This window comes from Grammomys surdaster, unplaced genomic scaffold (assembly GCF_004785775.1).
Source record: "Grammomys surdaster isolate TR1022 unplaced genomic scaffold, NIH_TR_1.0 141, whole genome shotgun sequence".
Taxonomy (NCBI): domain Eukaryota; kingdom Metazoa; phylum Chordata; class Mammalia; order Rodentia; family Muridae; genus Grammomys; species Grammomys surdaster.
The window spans coordinates 11,495,475-11,522,382 of NW_021604599.1; the positions used below are offsets into that span (position 1 = coordinate 11,495,475).

General features: G+C 38.7%; 1 pseudogene; it reads right to left on the reverse strand.

The window, feature by feature from the left end:
- Positions 1-21,437: 21,437 nt before the first annotated feature.
- On the reverse strand, positions 21,438-26,450 carry LOC114618382 (annotated as a pseudogene).
- Positions 26,451-26,908: the final 458 nt, after the last annotated feature.

A 26,908-nucleotide genomic window follows, 5' to 3' on the forward strand; every position in this document is an offset into this window, starting at 1 on the left:
TCAAGAAAGAATTTGCTGACTGTAAAAGTCTAACTTTTTAAAGGTTTAATAAAAATAATTGCCCATATGTTTGATGCATTTATAGTTACTTTTAAATGGAAACCTTTAGTGGCAGAGTTGCATTAAATTTAGGATAAAGAGCATTAAGAGACAACAGACAAGACAATTGAATGTCTCAGGGTCTAGGCTCTGCCCTAGCTTCATTGTCTGACCTTTGGAAAATATGTATTGTTTTGGCATCCAAATCTCTGAAAATGACAAACAAGGAGGTTACACCACATGACTTAAAAGTCATTGTCCTCCATTTAGCTTGGACCACCCAATATCATTTCCCTCAGTCACCTATAACTATTAAGTACCTACAACATGGATGAGAATTTAGGTGTGTTCTGAAAACAAAATATACACCATCCATTATATTTTAAAGATCAGGATACATTTCATTTTACATTTCTATTTAATAGATTTTAAGCTAGATTTTATTATGAAGAGACATTATTTTGGATATATTGGGTTAATCCAAAACTACAAAGGTTAAAATAATTTCATTTTTTGTTGATAATCTGACTACTAAGAAATTACAAGGGACTATCACTTGTATTTGTGGCTCCTGTTACTGTTGATTTCTATTAGGTTACATTCCAAAATACTCTGAATTTATGCAAGATATTTTGGTGAGGGCTTTAATTAATCATTTTGAACACTATAGTTTAGGTCTTTGGAAATTTTCTAATACTTTGATGGTTCTGCTTGCTTCCCCAGCAGCAAGGATTTGTGGAGAGTCCAGAAAAGGATTTCAAATGCCTCCTAATAGCTCATGCATTACAGGTTTGGTCCCCAAGTCAATACTTGTGGGAGGCTGGGCCTACAGGGGAGTATTTAGGTCAACATGGGTGAGTTCACAGAGTGTATTGTGGGACTCTGCTCTCCTTCCCTCTTCTCCTTTTTCTTCTCAGATATGCAGTAAGTGGTTTGAATCCTTTGGGTATTTTGTTAGAGTGATGGAAAGCTACTGAACTCACATGGAGGTGAGTAAGTTAGACTCCATGGGATACAGGTTTTCAGATGAAACTGATGGAGTTGTTTTGGAGGTGATTCTGTGGTAGTGGAGCACATGTGGTTCAGCTGTGGTGCTTGGGAAGCAAGGCTTGGCGCAGCTTCAGGGGCACAGAGCATCAATACATGGTGACAGCCATCTGACAGCTGTTTGAAAGCACAGGAAGTGGCCCACTTGAAACAATTCTGGCTTTCTTTTGACAAGCAACCAATGGCAGGCAGGTTCTGGAATGAAGGACAGAAGAAGCAAAGCAAGAGTCCAGGGCAAATCACATAGGGAACCTGACATGCCAATCAGAAACTGTGGACTCTAGTTGTAAGATGGGAGTTTGCATGTTGCCAGTGTCTATGATTCATCCTGGATCCCAACAAAGGCTGGTCAGATCCAGAAAAAGAATTTTAATTTTTAATTTTAGCAAAGCAACAGTAATGACCTTTAAAAATTGCCCGTTTTAGAGAGCCATGGCCGAGTAGATTTCCTGAACTGTCATTGAGTAAGACAGTGTCTTGTGATGATGTCTTCATTGTTGGGCTGAGGATGTGACATACAGTGTGGAGTATGAAGGAAGTGCTACAGATATGCATGGCTACTTTTGCATTGCCTGCTCTGTTTTGATGTGATTGATGATGTATTAGCATGCCAGGCTCTTTCTCTGGGATGCACAAATCATATTCTTGAGACAATGTCAAGGTTCAGTGCTAACATGTACTGTTTCTCAGACCTATGCACTTGAAATACTTTTTGACATGTCCATTTTTTCCTACACATGCTTGTCAAACTTCTTGAGTGTGGTCTGTGCTGCTGATCTATGTGCTGATCCATGAAACACTACAGCATTAGCAAGAAGCCTGGCTCCTAACTCTCTTCCCAGTTGTCAGAATTATATAACCTTTATCCACATTTCAGACTTAGAGGATGGGGAGAAACAAGAAAAGCAAATTTTAAAATTCTACAAAATAACAAGTGTTATTGTCTTAGGGTTTCATTAGCTGCGAGAATACACTGACCAAAAAGTGAGTTGGAAAGGAAAGGGTTTGTTTGGCTTACACTTTCATAGTACATCACTGAAGGAAATTAGGACAACAACAAAAAATAGGGCAGAATCCTGGAGTCTGGAGGCACAGGTTATAAAGGGGTGTTGCTTACTAGTTTGCGTACCCAGCTTGCTCTGCCTACTTTTTTGTAGAAGCAAGGACCACCAGCTCAGGGATGGCACCACCCACAATGGGCTGTGCCCTCCCTAATTCATCACTACTTAGGAATATGCCTTACAGCTGGATCTTACGGAGGCATTTCTGCAACTGAGTCTTCTTCCTCTCTGGTAACTCTAGCTTGTTTCAAGTTTGCACAAAACAAGCCAGTACAGATACCAAGTATTCTTGGTAAAATCCAGTAAGATCTTTTGGAGGGAAACTTGGGGTTACATTCAGGGCCAGGCTGACTACTGAGATATGAAGTTTCCCACAGCTCAACAAGGGTAATTATTAGTTCCTTTTCATGTATTACTTATGTATTTATAGTATTTCTTTTAAGTGTGTGTGTGTGTGTTGTACATACACTCAGGTGCACACGTTAAGGTTGACGACAATCTGCAGAGGAGTCCATTCTCTTTTTCTATCATATGTATTCTCAGGCTTGGCAGCAAGTATTTTTGCTTGCTGAACCTTCTCCTCACCAATGGCAGAGAGAGACACATGTTGCTCACTATTTCTTATGTCACTGGAGAGAGCATGTATGAATATCCATGTATCCATCTGGTAAGGTTAGTAACACCACCAACAGGTTTGGAAAAATTTATGGGCAATGAATGACAGACTGGACTACTCTTCAGAATCCAGCAACAAACAGCATATCCCTTTCTATAGAGAGAATACAAATAATAAATCATTACAAAAACAAACTACACAAATGCCTGAACAATTTAAACAACCCACAACCAATAATAGCTAAAGTGGGATACAGTAAGTGCCATGAGGGTGAGCTGCATCAGGGCTCCGGTTGACACCATTCCACTGCTGCTGTTCTTGGTTGTCATCCCATGGTACTGGAATAGGGTCTTCTGCTGCAATTAGGCTTCACCAATAGCTTCTCATAGGCTCTGTTCATGGCACCAAGCCTCAATTTCTTTGCATGATCCTTTCAGTCCTGAGCCATCAACTACAACTGAAGCTGAACTTTCATCAATGGCCTTCCAAGGCCTCTCATAGTGCCAAGCCTTTGCTGTTCTCTGTGACCAAACCAGTACTACCTAGGAGATTCTTACACATTACCTAGTCCAGCTACAGCATGAGGTGCAACTTTGGTTGTCTGTGGAACATAGCTTCATTGTGCTCTCAGAAAACATTTCCCAGAAGATTTTACCTCAGTAATGCTGGTCTCTTCTTCTTTTTTTCTTTTATTTCTTTTTAAAAATTGGATATTTTATTTACATTTCAGATGTTATCCTCTTACCCCATTCCCCCCTGCCCCTGCCCAGGAACCCCCTATCCCATTGCCTCTTCTCCTGCTTCTCTGCGGATGTGCCCCTACCTACTCCCCCACTCCCACCTCTTCACTCTTAAATTCCCCCACACATGGCGTCCAGTCTTCATGGGACCAAGGATCTCCTCTCCCACCTATGCTGGACAGGGCCATCCTCCCTTACATATACACCTGGAGCCATGGATCCCTCTCTAAGTACTCCCAGGCTGGTGGTTTAGACCCTGGGAGCTCTGGTTGGTTGGTATTGTTGCTCTCCTCATGGGGCTGCAAACCCTTTCAGCTCCTTCAGTCTTCACTTTAACTCCTCCACTGGGAACCCCTTAATCAGTTCAATCGTTAGCTGTGATCATCTGCCTCTGAATATTTCAAACTCTGGCAGACCTCTTAGGACACAGCTATATCAGGCTCCTGTCAGCATGCACTTCCTTATATCCACATCAGTGTCTGGCTTTGGTGACAGCACATGAGACGGATACTCAGGTGGAATGGTCTCCAGACCGCCCCTCCTTCAGTTTCTGTCCCACACTTTGTTTCCATATTTACTTCCTTGAGTGTTTTGTTACTCCTAAGAAGGATCAAATCGCCCCCACTTAGTCTTCCTTCTTCATGAGCTTCATGTGGTCTGTGAGTTGACTCTTGGGTATTTCAAGGTTCTGGGCTAATATCCAATAATCAATGAGTGAATACCATGTGTGTTCTTTTATGATTGGATTACCTCAGTCAGGATGATATTTTCTAGTTCCATCCATTTCCCTAAGAATTTCTCGAATTCATTGTTTTTAATAGTTGAGTAATACTCCATTGCATAAATGTACCACATTTTTTGTATCCATTCCTCTGTTGAAGGACAAATGGGTTCTTTCCAGCTTCTGGCTATTATAAATAAGGATTAAGTGAGTGGGGAGGAAGCAATCTTGCACTGAGCTGTTGGAATGTAAATTGCTGTAGCCAGTATAGAATTAGTGTGGAGACTGATATATGAATTTTTCCTGGGGAGACCTGAACGGATGCCTATTCATCCTATATAAGGCACTGAAAACAGACTAAATTCCACCAAAGTCTAGCTTGGTGAGCTAATTGATGAGTTTGTTGGAGTTGCTTATAAGAGTATAGGGATTTATTTATGAGACATGGATGACTCAACGCAGCCACATCGCTTTAAAGCTCACTCAAGCAAGGGTGATGACTCATGGACCCTACCCTTGAGCTCTCGGTAGCTCCCTGTACCATATGCAGGCATCATTCAGGAAAGTCTCCCTATCTCAGCAACTTTTTGCTGCTTTGACAATCTTCAGCAAGAGCCTTGAGCATCTTGGAACATTATCAGTCCCTGGAGCTTTATGAGCCTCTCTCTTTCATCTAGAAGGGAATATTTCAGTTAATAGGAAATGGCTACACAGAAAATCCTCAAAACAAAATGAAACAAACAAAGAAAAAGAAACTAAATAGAATTACCATGTGACACAGCTATACTATTCCTATATATAACCCCAATCTGTATAAAACAATGAGGTTATTCATTATGTTGATTGTGATACCGTTCATAGATATATGTATATACCCGGGCACACTAACCCACAGCATGTAGTTTTGTTGATTCCTAAAGAAGAATTAAGTCATGCTATTTATAATAAAATATACAGAATGAAAGACGATGATGATCATGTTACTGAAATAAGCCAGATTCAGAAAACCAAGTATTGTTCAGAATCTCTCATATGTGAAATCTAGGAGAAGAGATATAAAAATAGAAGAGGTGTATTTATTGTGGAATAGGAAAAGGGTAATATGGGAGAACAGCACTAGAGGTAACAAACAGGTGAATACAATCGAAGTACATTATGTTCCAGTGTGAAAATGTCACATGAACCCCATTATTTTATGATTTGTATACATTGATAAAAATGTAGAATATACTGCATAATACTCTACTCCTAATCTTGTGTAAAATAAACAACACATAGCTGGATCCAGTGGTAACATGACCAGACTAAAAAGTTATTAAAACAGAAAAGAGGTGTTCTATTTATTTATTTTTTAATATTTTTATATTTTTAACCTTTTGAAAAAAATTTTTGATCATATTTTTTCTCCACCACAGCTCCTCCCAGTGCATCACCTTCATATTCTTTCTCTTAAAACAAAGCAAAACAAAACCAAACCTCAGACATCAATCAATCAAACAAAAAAGCTAAAAGACAACAACGAAACAAAACAAAAAGCAGTGAGTCTATTTTGTGTGAGTCAACTACTTCTGCCACCGGCCTGTCATGGTGTGTAGTGGTATGTCAGCGATGTTCTATTAGAGCTGATTTTACCAGCAGCTATCAATTTCAAATAGCTTCTTAGTAGGGGTAGAAAGTTTTGTTCACCTCCAATTCTCATTGCTCGACTTTATCTGGCTTCAACTTATATAGGACTTGAATATGTTGTTATAGTCTCTGTGAGTCCTGTTGTGTCTGGAAGACATTGTTTCTTTGGAATCATCCATCACTTTTGTCTCTCTTCTCCTTCTCTTCCAAACAGATCTCTGAGCCTTGAGAGGAAGGCTTTGAGGACTGAGTTTTCTAAAGTCTCTCACTCTAAACCTTGTTTAGTTGTGGGTCTTTGTGCTAATTACTATCTATGGTAAAATGAAACTTCTCTGAGGAGGGATCAGGGTTAAGTGATGCACTGACCTATGGGAATAGCAATATGGCATTAGGAGTCATTATATTGCTTTGCTCATTTAGCAAAATGGTGGTAGTAGTTTTCTCCATAAGGTCCATGAATAACAAACTTGTCAGGTTGTTGGCCACTTTAGGAACACCAAACGTAGGTTCTGTCTCATACAGGGGTCCTTAACTTCACCCCCAAACCTGAATACTTCCATAATATTTTCACCAAAAGCACACCAGTGAATCTTGCAGACAGGTCACTGTTGTAGGTCCCAGGAATCATAGCTGTATGAGAGTGACGATTACTGGTCTCCTCTGGTAGTGCCACTCAGCACTATGAACACTAGTCAGTAGGATGAAGCTTCTCAACTTCTCCATCTTTGATGATATGAGTAAATGATGTCTTTGGCAACAGTACCTTACCATCATGTTGTGGAGGGTATCCAATAGTGTTACCAAGAAGTAGTAATTTTTAGGGGGGGCATTCATGGGATCTCTTTACCCAATAACTTAACAATTTGTAATCTATTGCTGTCACTGGACACTTTACTTGGTGCTCTGCGGCGTTGTCTTCCCCATTATACAATGATTTCATTTAAATTCCTCTAATATATGTATTTGTTTGAGGACAGGTCTACAGTTGTAAGTTTCCATTGTGTTTTCAAATGGCAGTCAATGTTAGTTATATCTCCCCTTATTCCTTATTCTAACCTTTCTAATCCCCCTTTTTAATCATCCTATTATACTTTTTCTTATCTCTTTATAACAGGATACTCTATTTTCCCTTCCCTGCAAGATCTCCTTCTCCTCTCTAGTTCCTTATTGAAATAAAATTTCCTAAGATTTAGAGTCTAAAGTTTAAAAACTAATAGCCTCATAAAAGAGAAACATGCCATATTTGTCTCTTGGGTCCCAAGTTACCCCACTTAGTATGGTTGTTTTTTTTCTTCAATCATTTATCTACAAACGTCATAATTACATTTTTCTTAAGAGCCAAATAACATTCCATTGTGTAACTGTACCATATTTTCATTATCCATTTATCTGTTGATGGACATCTAGGCTGTTTTTAGTTTCTTGCTATCATAAATAGAATAGCAATGAACATGGCTGAACTAGTATCAGCAGAGGCATTTTTATTCCAAATTTATGCTTTCAATTGCACAAGAATTATCCTTTTTTCCTTGTATTTCCTCCTGTAAACTATATCATGAACCAAGATTCCATAGCCAGTAACAGACTTATACAAAAAGTGAAGCTCTCTGCTGTGGGCTATAATATAACGAAGAGGGCAGGTCTGATGTTGACAGGTTTCAACTATTCCTATACTCTGATTCTCAACATAGATTGAAAGTGCAGGTTATATACAAGAGCTCCCCTTTCCATCATTCTCTAGCCAGCAGTGTAACTGCCTGTACACCATGTTCATTGTATCAAGCAGTAGTTTTTGGTAGCTGTTATTCACAAAGAGCTCCAGGGATCTCAGTTATACAGAAGATGAAAACCTGAGGTAACATCACATCTGAACATATTACATCATGAGGGAGGGGGAGATGGCTCAGTGATGGCACAGGTGTACACACACACACGCGCACACACACACACCTTAAATACTTAAAGCTTTAATTAGTACATATAAAGCATTCACAGTGTACTGAGAAGAGGCTCTACAATGTAATATTCTTGATATTTCTGATAAAAGAATTTCTGTCAGTAAATAGTTTGCTTATTCCTTAGTCTAATATAAATATATATATATATATATATATATATATATATTGGTTTCTGTTTTTTCTTTCTTTGAAAAAGAATATTTTTTCTCTTGGTTCACAAGCTTTATTCTCAGCCTAGAACTGGGACTTCAGCCTGGGTCTCAAATATGTTACCACAAGGTGGCACTGAAACTTCTCCTAAAGTCCTACATGGAGCTAAAGCTGAGAATGCAAACTCTAACCTGCCCAGCACAGGCTATTGACTGTAATCTGTCCATCTCAGGCTATTGCCTGCAGAAATCGTGTGCGGCTTGGTTTTGTTCAGCTGTCCCCTGCCCAGAAAAAAAAGAGCAAAAAAGTACCCTAAATTTTTCTTTTTATTTCTTTTACCTTATATATTTATTTTATGATATGTGTTTTAGGCAGCCGTAAGGAAGCCACCTGTTGAGTTCTTATCGGCTTGCGATTCAAATTTTAAGGAGAAAATGAACCCAAACCAAGCATGATCTGAGTGATTTCGATCTGAGGCCGCCTCTCAGTTTCTGCCTATATTTCCTCTGACTCAACTGGAACCTCCACGAATCTCACTTTCTGAACACACCTGTCGGCCATGTACTGATGTTCTGTTTAATGTGGGCTGCTAACTAGTTCTGTTATCTGTAAGGACCCTTGTTGACTGCACCTGAACTTGGTTTGTTTATCTGGTGTGTCTTCAAAATAACTCTTGGTTCAAGCTTCCTTGAAATTCGTAGCTCTCCCACAAGTCTTTCTCAAGTGTCCCCATCACGTTAAAAGCTTCCTCTCCCATTGTCACACCATAGCCAGTTTACTCTCAGTTATCTTTAAAACAGAGTTTAAAGATGCCTACCTGATAAAATGAACCATGATTTCAATATAAGATATATGATTCTCATCCGGATTAGTATTCTTTTTGAGTACCATAAATACGAGTTTTGAACATGGCATCCCAGTTTTATGTACAATAAAAGTGAACAGGTGAAAGGACAAGAGAAAATGAGACCAGAACTCTTGGATTCTCACACACGTAACACATCCATATGAGTCTATTAACTTTTGCTGAGATGATTCTTACAGAATCTTCAGAGACACTTTTTTTAATTTTTGTAATATTTTTGATTGGCTTATATTCATTGTGCATGATACTGATTTACATAAGGATGTTTTCATACAAGAACATAATATTGGATATAATCCCTGATACCATGCCCTCCTTTTCCTCTTTCCTCTACCCTCCAGTTAATTCTGTTTATTCTTCTAGACGGCTTCAACTCTGGTTTGATGTCATATACACATACTTGATTTTATGTATCTGTATAAAATCTAGGTTCCATAAGTAAGAGATCATGTGATATTTAACAATGTGACATTGTTCTTTATAGCTCAAAATTCCATTGTAAATATAAATCATATTTCCTTTGTTCATTCTCTATTTATAGTCACCCAGGTTGACCTCACATTGAAATCCAGAGTAGACACCTTGAGATGTACTTTTCACATTTCCTGCTAGAACCCTATCATATTTACAATAATATTTACTATATATTGACTAGAGGAACAACAGGGTTAACTGGATGGTAGAGGGGAGAGGAAAAGGACCAATAAATATAAGTACCATGTACTAGGAGTTTCTGCATAAGCTCACTCTATTGATCTTTTGTGCTTTAAATGTCTCTTCTATATATAAAGGGAAGCTGCATTCATGAAATTTCTAAAATGTGGCTGCCTAAACAAGACATGTACAATGACAACACTAGTTGACATGCCGACACGGATGGGGCAAATTCCACAGGACCACATCCTATAGGTAATGAGGGTGGGGGTCAGTCTCATCCAAAGATAAATCCCTGATAGACTGTCCAGTCACACAGTGGTTGTCATTGTATTTAAGTCATGCTCCACAAAATGAAACTCATATTTAGCACCATTATTGGACCAAGAATCTATGACTAGATAGGTCATAAGCCAAAGGGAAAAACGTATTCCTGTTCTGCTAAATGGATATGATATAAAACCGGCTTCTCATAGCCTATCATCCCCATAAATTAGTGAGATTCTCAGCCCTCAGCAGAGCAGTTTCTATTTTCAAGGGTCAGAGAACAAGAGACTACAGAATGGTTGTCTCTAAATAGAACATCTCTATCATGATCCTTCCCCCCAAGGTTGAGGGATGGGGGAGAGGGAGACAGAAAGATTGTAAGAGCCAGAGGTTGTAAATGAGTAAAAGAGAAGAGTACTGTTTGGACACAGGAGGGCAGCTCTACACATGAATTCACAGTGATTGAGACAACATATTCATGGCCTGAGCAAGCCCAAGCCAGACCAAATCCCAGCATGGAGAGGGGAGGTAGACACAAATTCCTACCTACCCCTGAGGAGCTCTTGGCCACTGATTGTTGGGAAAGGGAGAGTAAGTTTATTTATTTATTTATTTATTTATTTATTTATTTTTTAATTGGATATTTTATTTATATATCAGATGTTATCCCCTTACCCCATCCCCCCACCCCAGGAATCCCCTAAGAATGTGCCTGTTTTAAGTGACCTACATTCCAGTGGAAGGCCACATAGACAAGAATGTATGGGCAGCACAAATGGAACTGGACTTGGGGTGTGTGTGTGTGTGTGTGTGTGTGTGTGTGTGAGAGAGAGAGAGAGAGAGAGAGAGAGAGGACAAAGTTAAAGCAGGATGGAACTGAGAGGAGTTAGGGGAGGCGATAAATACTATCAAAATATATTGTACCAAATTATCAAGGGACTAATAAAATTTTAAAATTTTGTGCCTTAGTCTGTGTCCAATACTTGCTTTTGTTGCGCTGACAAAAATAACGACCCTGAGAACATGGATAATATCACTAATGATATGTGCTTGTTTTAATCAGTTTCATAAACAGAATATCATAGTTTAGATTTCTTAGTTATAGTTTGAATATGAAATGTTTTCCATAGGTTCATGTGGAGCATGCTGTCAATGTTGCCTGTAGTGAGAATTTTGGTCTCTTTAAAAAAAAAACAGATAAGAATGTTATTTTATTTTAATTTCGGGTGTGAGATTGTGGGCCTGCTTCAGATTGTCCACAGCAGTTGACTAGGATTTTCCCCATGCTGTAGCAGGGCAGTGATTTTGCCAGGTGCAGATAGTTTATGAGATTGTGTGACATTTGGAATTCTGGGAACTTTCCAAAGAACGTATAAATTGCTAGGGCACTGAGAGGCCACGGAGGTTAGAGAAGTCCAAAAATAATGCTGCCCCTTTCCCTTCTATCCCGTTTTCTCTCCTACCTAGTGTTGGGGTGTTGAAAGGGTGGGAAAAGGTAAAGAAAGGTAGAAGAAAGAACCCAGAAACTAGTAAAAGACTGTTTGCAATTACCTGCTTATGTTTCTGCTCTCCTTCTATGTTCCTATTCTCCTGCTACATTAACATTCCCTCACTGCAAGAACCATGCCTTTTCTACCACGATAGAATGTTCTTCTCAAACTGTAAGCCAAGACAAACCTTTTCTTCTTGAAGTTGCTTTTGTGTTTTTTCATACCAACACACAAAACTATTAGAAATAACAGCAGCGACTTACAGTGCTGGAAGCTAGGACCCAAGACTGAGGACATACATTTGGGGAGGTCTTTCTTGCTGTATCATAAGTTGAAACATGGCACACAGGGACAGAAGAATGAACACGAATATGAATTCATTTTTAAAGGAGATGCTACTTTTGTGCTAACCCATTTCTGTGATAAAATTTTATGAATGGTAGCTCAATTTGTCATTTTAAAAGCCATTCCTCACCACACAGCTGCACTGGAGATTACATTTTAACATATGAACTTTGGGGGACACATTCAGACGTTCACTGTTGTGATACAACCAGAAAAATAGGTACCTGGGGGAGGAAAGAGCATTTGAAATACTGAAATGATTTTACTTGTGGACACCAGGGCTGGTTAAAGTGTGCAGAGGTAATTCACAGGGCTGGCCATTCTCCTTGCACCCAGGAGACCAAAGGCAGTTTGAGGCATGAAAATATTATGGGCGAGACAATAAATGACTATCACCCTTTCTTCTTTGCAAACACAGGATATGTTTAGAATAGAGCCTGGATTAACTGCTAGCATTGAGATACAGAGTTATCTAGAACCATGACTAATAATTTTATTCATATGAACTTTGGGAGTATGCTAGGTATATTGTTTAAAATAAAATAGCTGTCAAGTACTTCTTAAAATCAGATCCTAAAAATTCTCAGAAAGTCAAGATATTGTTTGGTTTAAATTAACTGAACTTGGCTTATAAAGTCAGCAGGATGCTTGCTGGTTGAGGAGTGACTGCAAACAAGAATGTCAGAGGAAATTAGTTCAGACGGATGAGCTCTAGAAGAGTTGTTTAAGCTTGGGAAAACCCTAGATTCTGAAAACTTTTCATGACCATGGTAGAGTGTAAAACTGAAAAATATTAAGATACTATTTCTAAGCAGATAAATCTTATGCCAGATGTACCAGCTTCACTAATTCAAAAGGGAATGACTACAAAAAGGGAACACTTTTCTAGCACTTCCAGTATTTATAGAGGCTTGCTCTGTCTGAATTTTTTAAAAACATTCATTGACCATTTGATATGTCTCAGGGAATGGGCACAAAAAGCTACATGGACGTTAAAGGAACCAGTAAGGGGAGTTTAAATTTGGGTTTAAAAGTCCAAGCAAAACTTTAATCATTCACAATGGTCCTGGCTGATCATGTTCTCCAGTCTTCCTCTCCTTCAGACACACAAGAGTCTTTGAAGAAATATAAAACAGAAAACTGAAATGGTATGGCTGAAGCCTCTGGCCAGCTAGAGTGCTGGTCTCAGATAGATAATTCTCTTTATTATTGGTTAAGGGAGGCACAGAGGAGTCGCAGGTTCACCCACTAACCCCAAAGAATAATATGTCATCCTCTCTGTGTGTGGCATTTTACATACGCATAGATGTGGATATATTCTTCAGTTCCATGAGGCATTCTTTAACTTATGTTTTCCTTTTTAAGCCTATGCTATTTTTTCCTCAAACTTCTTGCTACTTAATAGTCATGTAAACATTGAAAAAGCATAAGTGTTATAAATATCTTTTTATAATGTTACAAGGCTTAAATCAAATAGGTGTTTAAGTTAAACTATTCAAAATATTTAAAAATGGTTATAAATTTATTTTACTTTACTCTTCTAAATATTTAATGAAACCCAGAAACATCAGACTTGAAATTATGTTTATTGCTTTAAACATTTTGAGAAAATTCCATTTTGTCCTTTTGAGGGTGACCTCTAGTAGCTTTTTCTATATGCTAATCGAGATACATTTTCCACTCACCTTATCAAAGACACCCCAGATATGTGGGCACATAAGTAAACAGTCCAACCAGAAGTAGTTTCTGGACTGATTCCAGTAATAGCTTAAAGAAGGTAGGCCAGTGCTGTCAATTTCAGTTCCTCTTCCAGGGTATGTCAGTCAAGTAACAATGAAAAATTCACAATTTTGTGAATCAGAGATGAGTCTGTACCAAGCGCTGAACACTCAAACAAATTTGAATGTTGACAGAGTGCCTCTGAGGATTTTGCAGTTTGTAGGAATTGAATTGCAAAGCTCAGTTCATAGCTGAAACAATAGGATGTTCATGCCAAATGCACTTGCCAGAGTCCTTCCGAGACTTGGAACTGTGGAAACCAAGTTCTTTGAACAAAGAGTTCAGCGTGTTTACAGATCATTTTAACAGATTCTGTATTTACAAGGTTTATGACCCCTGCATCTGAGAAATTTGTCTTCATGCAGAAACATGCAAAAATGCATGGCTGCATCTTTGGAGGAAAAGCTATTTCCTAGCAGAAGCGTCTTCACTTGGTTGAGAGATAGACTTTGGAATCTGGGTACAGGAAGAACTACGATGCAATTGCCCACGACAAACTGTTTCCTATGTTTACAAATCATTTGTTTCTAACATGATTAAAGTTCATGTGATGAATTGCTCGTCTGTGCTGTGAACTATATTGTAGCCTCACTTCAGGGAAAAATGAATTCCTGACAGTCAAGACACTGTGTGAAAATCACTTTCATAGGTAATCAGGATAGTTTATGGACATTTTGAATTAACAGCCTCTTTGGGTTTAGTTTTTGAAGGAAAGAAAACTTGAGGGAAATTGTCTCTTCAGAAATGTTCAAAAATAAGAAAAATACATAAACACTGGCCTTGTGGACCTTCCTTGATGTCCAGTGCATGCCAGTGGCTGTTTGTGCTGTCTAAGCATCTAAGAACTGCAGATGAAATGGTAGGTCATTGAAGAAAAACATCTCAAATGGTGTGAAATTCTGATCTCTTCAGGGCATCTGTTATTGGCTCAGCTTGAAAGTATAGAAGTATATTTATGTATGAACTAGAAGCATGTTCCTGTGCCTTTAATATCCTCGGTGTAATAGTGTCTTGTATCACTTTAATGAGTACATTATTTAAATAAGATCCCAAATTGCCTTGTGGTTTCCTTTCTTAACAATGTCTTCTTGCCCTGTATATGTATGTGTGTGTGTGAGAGATGTGTGCACATGCATGTATATGTAAGCATATGTGTACTTGTGCACAAATATTTGTGTGTATATGTGTTTGTGTGTGCATATATATATATGCCTATATGTGTGTGTTTAGGGGTGCTAATGTTCTTGATGTGTGGGGGGTTATGACAGAAAACAGGTGTTATCTCTGACTGTCTGTCTTGTTTGAAAAACAGTTTCTTATTTTCTTATTTGATTCTGTGTATATCAGGTTAGCTGCCAGATGAGTTGGGGTTTCTCTGTCTTTACCTCCTATTCTTTCCTACTAGTACAGGCATTATGAACGTGTAATACTCTGTCTTGCTTTATATTGCTTTGAGGTATCCAAACTGAGATTCCCATACTTGTATGGCAGGTGATCTACACAATCTTTCCAGTCCAACTTCCCATTCCTTAATAATTTAATAAGATAAAATTCACATTCTACAATGCTGAAAATTTATGATCATAACAGAACATTAAATATGTTGATGTAATCTGTTCACTAGCCTTGCCTGCATTCACAAGGTGGTGAAGCCACCACCCTTATCTGGCTGGGAAGTATTTCCTAAACCTCAAAGCCAATCTCATCTTTAAGTGGTTCCTCTTGGCCTCTCTCCCTTGACACCCAATCTGCTTTACATCTCACTTACTTCCCCCTCTCCTGACCCACTGCTTTAAATGTGAGAGTTCTGGCAGGAACTTCTGCTGCCTGTGGCCTCATCTGACAATACCACTCTGTTTCTATGCCCAGCATCATTAAAAGTTGATTCTAGAGCTCAGGGTACCATCTCCTTTCAGAGTCACTAAGATGCTACTGTCTACTGACTGATTGCTGTCATATCTACCTGATGCTCTATCACCTACATCTCTGCAGTCTCCCCAATTCTTCCCAATTTCTCTGTGTAGATGAAATATGTGAATTGAGAACTTTTTCATTAATTAATTTCAATACTCTGTACCCACCACTATGACCAGAGAAAATTCTGCCGGAGGGATATTTGGGTCAGAAGCAAGTGTCAGACTTGACTTTGAACTCTGACAGTCAATGAATTATTAGACAATGAAGGAATCTGAAATCTTGGATAAAATCAAGCCCTTTTATCCTTCAGGGTGTTCAGCCTTGAGGAACAGAGGTTTGAGCATCCAGGAAAGAGGAGCAGTTAGTCTTGGAGAGGAGAGAGGACTAAGACACACGACTTTTAGTGATTCCTAGCCACTCAAGAATGTAGTAGGAAAACATGTTCTCTGAATGACTGGATAGGGGTGTGGCCACAACCTTAGCTGAGACTGTGTGGGAAAAGATTCTTCCTTGATATTTGATAAACAAAGATGAATAGCCCTTGACAGGGTTCCTGGCATTTCAGAACTTAGTACTATAGTAACTGCCAAATGCCCAGAAAGGGATATCAGGAAATTAAGGATACACTTGTTCTTTCTTCCTATACAATCAGCCAGCAAGTGATATACTCCCTTATCTTATATTTAGTTCTGATACCATGTAAGTTAAGAACATTTAGAAAAATCTTAGTTTGGATTTCCTTACCCACATGGAGATCTGTGTAAAAGGGTATAGTCTTGTGCAAGTCTCTAAAACATCTCTGGATGTGTTGTTTAAGCAAACAGGCCTTTGATACACTCAGACTTTGGAAGTTGCTGCTACTGTTTCTTTGAATGATATCCTCATGCAAATGAGCCTGCATGGGCTTTGCCAAGTCCACTGTCTAAACCGATACTTAAGTGTTTTCATTAATGTCAGTCCAGAGAACTTCAGTCTTTCTTCTTTGCCACGTATACATAAAGATATAGTATAACTGATGCACTCTAGAATCCTTTAGTGAAGCAATGCTTTGGCACAATTTGTCCTGGTTAAATCAATATTAAAAAAAACAGTAACTGGACCATTAGAAATTACTAAATATGTAAATAATAAAAAGAAAGTCATTGAAATAAAAAATAATACAGTGGGTGATCTAAGCAGCTGATTGAAGACATCTGAATACAGAGCAGGTGAGCAAGAGGCCCAATAAATTAATTAAAGAGGCAGTGCAAGGGGAAGAAGACAGAGGATTTAAAAAGATGCCCAAGGCAATTAGATTGAATGCAGTTGGAATAAGAAGGTTCCCCATAAAAGTGGTGAAAATAAAAACTAAGAAACCTTCAAAATGAATACAGGTCATAAAACACAGATTTAAGTGTCAATCAAATGGCATAGAAACACCCTTAAACATAGCATAGGAAAAATGATAATGACAAAGATAAAGCACTCAAAAAAGAGAACAGTAGCCCACGAGTGGGAAAAAAATAGCCTGGCAGTACAGAAGTATCATTTAGCCTAGAATTTCAGGGAAAAAGTAAGAGTTGCTGTAATTTCTGATTCTGATAATGGCAGAACCAGTAATCTTGGCTAGAGCTGGAAGGTAAGAACAACCCAAAAGATCACGCCTGCCTGACTGCTGCCATGCTGTTCCTATCATTATAAATTCTGGAACTGTAAGTCAAAATAAACTCCTTTTTTGTTTGTTTTTAAACAGATCTCTAAAGTCTATGAAATGTGCTAATTTGAGATAGCAGATTCTATGTATGCATGAAGGTTTTTGAAGAGGAATGTGACGTTTGTGATGGTTTGTATATGCTTGGCCCAGGGAGTGGCACTATAGGAGGTGTAGCCTTGTTGGAGTAGGTGTGTCACTATGGGTGTGGGCTTTAATACTAACCCCATCCTAGCTGCCTGGAGGTCAGTCTTCTCATAGCAGTTTCAGATGCAGATGTAGAACTCTCTGTTCTATCTGTACCATGCATGTCTGGATGTTCCAGCCTTGATGATTAAGGACTGAACCTCTGAACCTGTAAGCCAGACCCAATTAAATGTTGTCCTTATAAGAGTTGCCATGGTCATGGTGTCTGTTCAAAGCAGTAAAATCATAAGTAAGACAAGGTTTAAGGATATTGATCACAGAGTGTTTCTTTTTTTCTTTTTTTGTTTGTCGAGACAGGGTTTCTCTGTATAGCCCTGACTGTCCTGGAACTCACTCTGTAGACCAGGCTGACCTCAAACTCAGAAATCCACCTGCCTCTGCCTCCCAAGTGCTGGGATTAAAGGCGTGCGCCACCACGGCCCGGCACACAGAGTGTTTCTAATTAATTAGAGGGTCAAGCATCTGTGATGCCATGCCACACTCCTTACAACCTTCTTCTACTTAGCTTACAGCATGTAGAAAGTGGAAAACAGTCCTGATGTGTGCCTCTTACTTTGACCTCAGAACACCAGTACCCACTGATGTATGAAATAACTAGAGACATTGGGAACTTTGTAGCATCAAAAACACATACTGTGCTGGAGATCACATCATCCTAGCTCTGCTTACCTCCACAAACAAAATTTTAAATTAGTGTCTAGAACAGTTTTTTTTCTATACAGTAAGAAGGAAGCATGTACACTGATAGATCATCTAAACAAAATTAAGTAGTATCAGGTACAATCATCAAATATCCATATTTAAAAAGTTGAGGTGAAATTTTGAGAAGATACATGAGAGTTAAAACAAACAAACAAACAAACAAAACAACCCAACCCAACAAGGATCTATTTTTTGAACCCAATGATCTATGTCAAGAACTCAGTGGATCAATCTTTGTAACAAATAGTACGTGTTGAGGGTTGAAAAAATGAGTTGGTTAGGGTGGAAGAACCTTTCAAGAGTGAATCATGGAAAGAACAGTTAAAAACAGATAAGACAAGTTGGATGAGAGTGGCATCAGCGATGTGGTCTCACTAGACATGCTGGGGTCCCAGAGGGACCAGAGGCAAGGAGACAGGAATTAAAATCAAATTCAGAGGAATAGAGTCAGACTCAAGAAGTTTTATAAACTTGAAGCAGAAGAAACCCAATTTATAAGGACACCATGGTAAAGTAAAAGCAGCAATAGTGATGATGCCTGTGAGAAGAAAACAGAATAACAACAGCGAAACTCAAAGAACCAGTCTTTAGATCAGCAGCTGATTGTGCAGCAACAGAAAAGGAAGAACGCACCTCAGGGGTGAGTAGTTAAAGTGGTATAGCATAGCCGCTGTCCTGTTATTTCTATACCCAGGAGGCTATAGTACATTACACTGTGGAATCATATTTTCTACATTATTTTTAATTAAAGTTATCAAAGGTATATGGTTAGAATAAGGGCAAACTAAATAAACATTTATACATGTAAGATATCAGATATAATCTACCAGAAACAAATTCTATCTAAAATACAGGAAATGAACCTGACTGAGAAGTATGTTCAGGTAAAAATTACTCCTGGTATGAATTTGGAGATGCAGGAGGAACAATGCCAACAAAAATTGTGAGCATATGTGAGCAATTGTGACTGAAGGATTTATAAAGTGGGACTTTCCATATCTGTAATTGGAGTACCTATTTAACATCTTACAATGTTAGGCGATGTATATATGAATGAAAAAAAAGGAGGTATCTAAAGGAAAATAAACAACAAATTTCTGCTTCTAGCTGAGCCAAAATAAAGACCACGTATTCGCCTTCTATTCTACATTAATTAGACTTCTGTGGCTATAACTGAATACTAAAGTTGTGACATGACAGTAGACAAGGTTGATTTTGCTCACATTTCTGCTGGTTTCATGGTCATAGTCAGTCCACCTCACTGCTTTTGAGTTGTGTCCAAGCATCACGACAAGGATGTGTGACAGAGAACCTGCTTGCTCTAAGGTAGGCTGAAGTGAATTTGAGAAAAGGAAGGGGATCTGAGTCATTTTAGTGTCTGCTGCTGATGATGTGGGACTTCCCACCAGGCTTCACTTGAAGTTCCTACCACTCCCATAACTGTTGCTGGGGATTAATCATCCAACACAAGTCACTACAGGAACATTCTAGATCCAGACTATAAGCCTAAAGCAAGTCATTCTACACAAAATCTTTGAGACAATTAATGAGAAAGGATTTCTTTGACCTCCTCTAAAGTCACGACTATCTTGACTTAGAAAGAAGGAAGGGAAGAAAGCCATTGCCAGACAACTAAATAGTGCAGACTATTCTTGAGAAGCAAGATGCAAACTTTGTAAACAAAGGTTTAGCTTTTTAGTCACAAAATTATGCAAAAGTCAATAAAAAAATGAAATTTGTCACAAAAATGGAAGGTTTCAGTTTTGTAAACCAATAAAGGATTTTCAAGGAAGATGGTAGATTAGAAGCTGCATCTGTGTGACCTGGACAAAGTCAGGAGTGAGAGTTTTTTAAAAACAAAGGGGCTATGGGAATAGCTCACTGGGTTTATTAAGGACCTGAATTTAGGTTCCCAGCATCCACATAAAACTCCAGTCATGGTGGCACCTATTTGTAACCATTGTACTCATTTAGTGAAGGGAAGATGGAAACAAGCTGATCCCTGAAGCTCAACCACTGGCTTTTCACTCTATCCAGCAGGTGATCATCAGAATCTGTGAGAGATCTTTTCTGGAAAGCAATGTGTAGAGCAATATGCGGAGATATTCAACATTGATCCCTGCACCCCAAATGTTCACGTACAGGTGTGTGCATTCTCTCACACATGTGCACTTGCGTGTGTGTGTGTGTGTGTGTGTGTATGTATGTGTTGTGTTTGTAAGACAGAGACAGAGAGACAGAGACACAGAAACACAGAGATACAGAGAGAGAGAGAGAGACAAGGAGCGAGAGAGACCCTTTGAAAGGATTGAGAGAAAGAAAGGAAGAGCAAGAGTAGGTAGTATTTTCTCCAGAAAGAACAGTTTTTTTCTTCAGAACAATCCTACGTGAGGGTCCTCTCCCTTCTTGAATATGAGTAAGTATGTGGAGAAAAGAGGCAGGGTGTGATACAGAAGTCCAAAGCTGACATTTGACATGAGTTCTGTCTTCATTGCTCATTCATTTCTTATTATTTTTCACCCTCAACTTTACACAGGTAGAATTAGCTTGCAGGAGGAACCACGAGTGAGAAAACGCCTCCTTCAAGTTGTCCGAAAGTCTCTGGGGGACGGGGACCTCTTCTTGATTAATAGTTGATGTAGGTGGCTCCGCCCACAGGGAGCAGAAGCCCACTTGGAAGGTAGTCCCGAGTTGTATAAGAAAGCAGCCCAAGCCTTGCTGTGCAGTGTTCCTCTACAGCATCTGCTTCAGTTCTTATCTCCAGCTTTCTGTCTTTAGTTCCTGATCTTTTTTCAGTGACAAAGTATGACCTGAGTGTTGTAAGTCGAATTAAACCCTCTTCTCCATGAGTGACTTTTGCTCATGGTATTTAATCACAGTAGCAAAAAAGAAACTAAGATAGGTGCCCTGGATGTAATCTAGTAAGAGGCACCGCCCTGACTATTGTCTCAGTAAACTAAACAGAAATTTGGCATGTGCACAACTGAGCATGACTTGGTATTTTAAAGGTTGTGAACATCAAGAGACCCTCCAGTGGTAAAGGTAAACACAGATGCGTGACTTTCATCCCCATATGGTATGTCCATGACAGAAAGGCTCATTCATAAAGAAAAAAAAATCTACAAAACGCAGAAGATAAAACAAATTGGTAGGCAGAGGGTGGTGCTGAGTCTCAGAAATTCAGGTAGCAAGAGGCCTTCTAACATAATAACTCTTTTTGTCAAGGACACAATGACTTAACATGCTGGAATTGCTGAGAACAGCAACCTCTTGCCTAACTGTACTGAGATTACAAAAAAAGACAATCAAGGAGGAAAAGAAACCACCACACCTAGTCTAGGAAGAAACACTGACTGCAGGTGTAATATGTGAAACCATTTTATTGAATTTTAACTTACATTTATACTCTTCTTTTGATCTGTACTTTAATTCTTTTTTGTTTGTTTGTTTGTTACTATTATGATTCTTTATTGTTTTATCTGTATACCCTCAAAAGTTACCAGAATTCCTGGATTTTTACAAACATTTGATCAGATCAAATTAGTGAAGGAGATGTCCATTTGCTTCTCTGAGGCACACTTGCTTGTAATAGTTTGTCCCTGGTGCAGCATGGAGATTTAAACACAGCCTTGCCTACAGCATTTTGTCAGGCAGGCTGGGCTTAAACAGGACTCTGGGAGTGAGGTGTGCATCAGCAAATAGGAAGCCTCATGAGCTGATTCAGCTTCGGTATTCTGCGTCATAGGGCTAGTCTTCCATGTGTACTATTTCAGGCAGCAGGCAGGCCCTCCAGTTTCTGTTGAAGCTAAGGATATTGGCCATCTACTCGTCACTCAACTGCAAGTCAAAGACCTGAATATTCTTCTGTATACATGCTGGCATTACAGACGTTGGGGTCACCACCACATTCCTCTGGATGTGGAACCGAATCAGAACTTGGGCTGAGGTTTTCTTGTGCTTGGTGGCAATCTCTTTAATTTTGGGGTCCTCTAAAAGTGAAGGGTTCTCTGGCTTGGAGCTAGGCCTGTCTGGGGAGCTCAGAGGACTGTAGGCTGTGACTGTGATGCCCTTGGAGTGACAGTACTGAATCAGTATTTCCTGGGTGAGGTAAGGGTGGTGCTCGACCTGGTTGGTCACTGGCTTATGTTTCAGTCCAGGCTTGTTCAGGAGCCTTTCAGTCTGGAAGTGATTGAAGTTAGAGACTCCCAGAACTTTCACCAGCCCCTTGTCCACCAGTTCTTTCACACCCTCCCAGGCTTCCAAGAATGTTGTTTTACTGGTAAGGATATTGTCTTGATCATCTTTGGGGAATAACTCCTTTCCTGGCTGAAGTCCCTGTGGCCAGTGAATAAGATAGAGGTCCAAATAGTTCAGCTTCAGATCTGTAAGGATCTTCTGAAAGGCTTTTGCTAGCAGTTTTTTCTCAAAGCAGGTGGGCCACAACTTGCTGCTGATGGAGAGGTCCTCCCATCTCACATTCTTTTTTTTTTTTTTTGATCTTCTCTTGGATGGCTTCTCCCACCTCATTCTCATTGCAATATGCATACGCACAGTCGATATGTTGATACTCAGCGTCAATGGCTGCCTTCACAGCTTCTTTGACCTGGTTTGGGAGAGACTTCCAGGTGCCCAGACCTACAATAGGCATCTTGTCTTTGATACTGAACTCCACGAAGGTGGCCATAGTTGCTGTCGAAATCTTTCTGAGAGCAGATTTCTGTGTCCTGGTTAAAGAGGCAGATGGAGACTTTATGTCCTAGATGACCAGGCAGGCTCTTCTGTACTTTAATTTTTAAATTGAGTTTTAGCTCGTGTCTTTTCTGAATTGGTTGCTGCAGTGTCGGGTTTTTTTCTCCTACCATCTACTCCACATTTTCTTTTTTGACTCATATAATTTCTTTTCATCTATATTTCATTCTCCAGTTCTCTTTCATTTCATTACTTGCCATTCCCTTTTGTTCTAAGATGCCTGTAACATTTTCTAAACCTCAGTGGAGGCACAGGTAAAATACACAAATGCCTTCTACTGCAAGTTAACTCTGGGGCCTTCTGCCAAATAATTATTTGCATTGGATTGCTTGTAAGCTATGTAATTCACTGCAAATTTTCAATTTTCATAAGTTCTGATGGGCTTTGGAGATGAAACTGTGTTCGAGTCATTTCCGCTTCTGTAAGTAACCCCTCACTGCCCATATTTATGTTAAGTAGTCAGAATAAACATTTTTGGTTCACCAGTTTCGACTTTGATGGTATCCTTACTTGGTTTGATCATGAGCTCTCTATCTGGGATGAGTAGACATTTACTCATACCTCCCCAGGAACACTTTCATGGCACAAACATAAATAGAGCTAGCAACTAAATCCAAATGACAAAACTGCAAGATGATTCATGGAAAGTAGAATAAACAAGCAAAACCAGAGGGAGAACATGTTTGTCCCAAAAGAACATGTGAACAGAAAATGTAACAAAACATATCACTTGTGAGACAAAAATTCATGATTGTGCCTCCAGAAGCTAACCACTTTTCAACCCTAAAATATCAGAGATAACAAAAGATGATGAGATCACAGCAATGCCAACAAGTACTTGGGACCCTGACTTTAAAGGGTCAGTGATCACAGAGAGAACTCAACTATGAGGACAAAGGGAAGGAGTCTATTCAGGACACTAGGAAGAAAGTCAGCAGAGCATGTTAGGTGACTGGTAATCAGGAAAAAAATTTCAAAAGTAAGAAAAAACTTCATCAAGAATTTTGAGATTCTCCAAAAATAACAGTGGAAATATAAGAAATGAACATCATGTAGTCAAATAAACAACACAATGAAACATCAACAGAAAAGGCCAAGAGGAACAGTGAATTTCAGAAATGAAGGTCAAGGTTGAGATAATAATATCCATGTAAAAAAATCCATGTAAAAATATGAGAATGAGCAAAACTTCCAAGAATCTGGGATATATTCAGGAGTCTAAACCGAATTTTTCGTGGGACAGAAGTTGGCACTGTGATAAATAGTAAGAGCACCATCAATGTATCCAATAAAATTATAGCAGAACATAATTTCACAAACTTAGAACTTTATAACTCCAAATAAACATGACCAGTGAGGAACCTTTCCATGACCTGTGATGAAGCTCTCCACGAAATACTATACTCAGGATGTCAAAACTACAAGACAAGATTAACTAATTTATTAGTTAGACAGAGACTTATGTTCTTGGAGTGACCTGAAGCTCAGCATTTGTGGGGAGAGAAGTCACAAAATGACTCTGAGGTGAGCTAGCCCTAATACCGCATACCAAGAACCTTACATTTTATCTCCCAAAGAACAGTAGGAACCATTGAACAGCCAGTGGATCTTCACAGAGTTCATCCAACTTTGTGAAGAAAGAGTGCATGAGGGAAGATTGGTGGGGTGTTTATTGACCATTTACTGAATTTCCTTGCCCCTATACATGCCACTTGTTCAGTAAGTATCTGGAGAACTCTTACTTTAAAGAACTTTCTTTTCTATAGTGTAGTATAAACATGCAAAAGCAACACTCTCTTAGAACATATCCCTTTATTACTTTAGTATTTCTCTTAAGGCTAAATGTTTTCCTTGTGAAAGAAACTACATATCAATAATAATCTATCACCAACTATGCCAATGGAGATGAAGAAGAGGGCATGTTAAAATAGCAAGGTCATTTAACTAAGGACTTTACTAACAAACTAACATGACCCTAATCATTGCATATTGACAAAGTGATTTGAATGCAGCATTGCTCAACAGTATGCTGGAGCAGGTTTTCATGATAACTAATCATCAATGGTATCAATGCAATAATCAACAGACATTATGACTGTTTGTACAATTGGCTACTCAGCTTGTTCTCTATAAAAGTGCTGTGTCACTGCCCATAATGTCAGCAAGTGAAAATCATCAGGTACCTAGTTGTTGGCTTTGAAACAAAGATTATTCTTAACAATCTTTTGTTAAACAAAGTTTGTTAATATTTTTTTAACAAGGTGAGCAAAGATCAACAATTTTATGTGCACACTAATATGGCTATGGGCAAGAAATGACACTACAGTAGACTGACAGCATCTTAGTCCCTTGTTATTTAACCATTTTCATGTATATTGCTTTTTTTCTCTCATGCTCTGACAAAGCACTTCACTAAGTCATATAAATGAAGGAAAGCTTTCTTTTGACCCAGTTTGAAGGCATGACATGCAGATGGCAGAAGCCTGAGGCAGGTGGGTCACATTGCCTTCACCATGCAGGAATCAGAGAGGGATGAAAGGTGCTTCTCTGCCCTCTTTCTCCTCTGTTTTGTTTCTTATTCCCCACTCTGGACACCCAGCCCATGGAACATTGCCATCCACATTCAGGATGGTTTTTTCACCTCAATTAATTGAACCTAGAAATTTCCACACAAACATATCCAAAGATATTTTTACATGTTCATTTCAGATTTCCTCACATTGACAATCAAGATTAATTGCCAGGTTATGTACAATAGATTTTAGGTTTTGAAGATGGGAAAGCTCAACTTAGTGTTTAATTTGTTTTTTCTATATGTGTAATTGAATTCTGATTATTATGTCTATAGCAAATACATATTTCAAAAACAATTTTGAGTGTATGAAGTCCACAGAAATGCATCTATTGGAGATCTTGAAAGATAGGCTTCTCAGTTGAAATCACTGTTTAACACTGGAAACATGAGAATAAACAAAAGCTTTGCTCCTTTATTACTCAGCCCCATATTTTCTGCCTCTGGAAGATGTGCCCCAGAACCCAAGCTGCCTTTTGAATAAGGACATTACTACCTATTTGAGCCAGAATTTTGACCCACTAATAGGTTGTGAACATACCACTTGCAACGATGAATTAACATATAGGACAGTGAACATAGAAATTCACTCCTTAACAGAAAGGGGGAAAAAAAACCCAACTTTTCATTTGATTCAGAAAAGGATTTGATAAACTTTAGCATCCTTTAATGATCAAACAAAACAACAAATTAAGCATAGAAAACTGTTTCTCAACACAACAAACTCTTAGCCAGTATCCTACTGAGTGGAAATGTGAATTCTGTCCTCTAGAAGAAGACACAGGGCAGGATGTTCACTCCCATTGGTCTCATTCTGTGTCATATTTGAAGTTCTATTCAGGGTACCAGCAAGAGAAATAAATGAATTTTATTTAAGAAATAAAAGAATTTTAAATAAAAAAGTAGTGGTCAAATGATTTCCATTTGTGAGCAACATGATTTTGTAAATTTCAAAACATAAAGACTTCACACAGTCACATACACACACACACACACACATACAAGGACACACAAACACACACTGAAGGGTAGTGGAGAAATAAATTTAGTTAAGTTAAAGGATTAAAAACAATATATAAAAAGCAGTAACAACTTTATATTATAATGAACTTTCAGATACCTTGGAAAAATCTTGTGCATTCTGGCCACTTATTGTAGGCAATTGACCTCTATAGAAAGTACTGTGACTTATCATTTTCTTGTGTTTCCCATGTCAATAACTAGGTGGACTTGGAGCAGTGGATGAGACCATTCATCTGATGAACTTTTGTGCTCCTTGGTCAGTAAGTAAGCAACTCTTTAAAAGGCTGTAAAAGTAGGTCTTAAAATAATCATTAACTATTTTAATGTAATCTTTAAGGCATTAAGGTTTGGTTAGCGTATAATTCCTAGGAAATATTAACCAAAGTTGGCCATTCACCCATTTTCTAATCAATAGGTAATATCTCAACCCAGGGATGACTATTCCTGAAAGATCTTTTAAAAAACAGCCTTGGTAGTTTCACAATAGGTTCAGACATGAGATCACAGAGCAACCTGTGAAATGCATCTGTGAATGTTGGCCTACAACATCACCTTGAACTAGGTAAAGGAAAGGTCTGAAAGAAGCTTATAATTCTGATGCTGGGACTGGTCCTCTAAGATCACATCATTGATGAGAACTCTTCCCCATAACTATTTTTACTGTGAGATTTGTAAAACTAACAGATCATT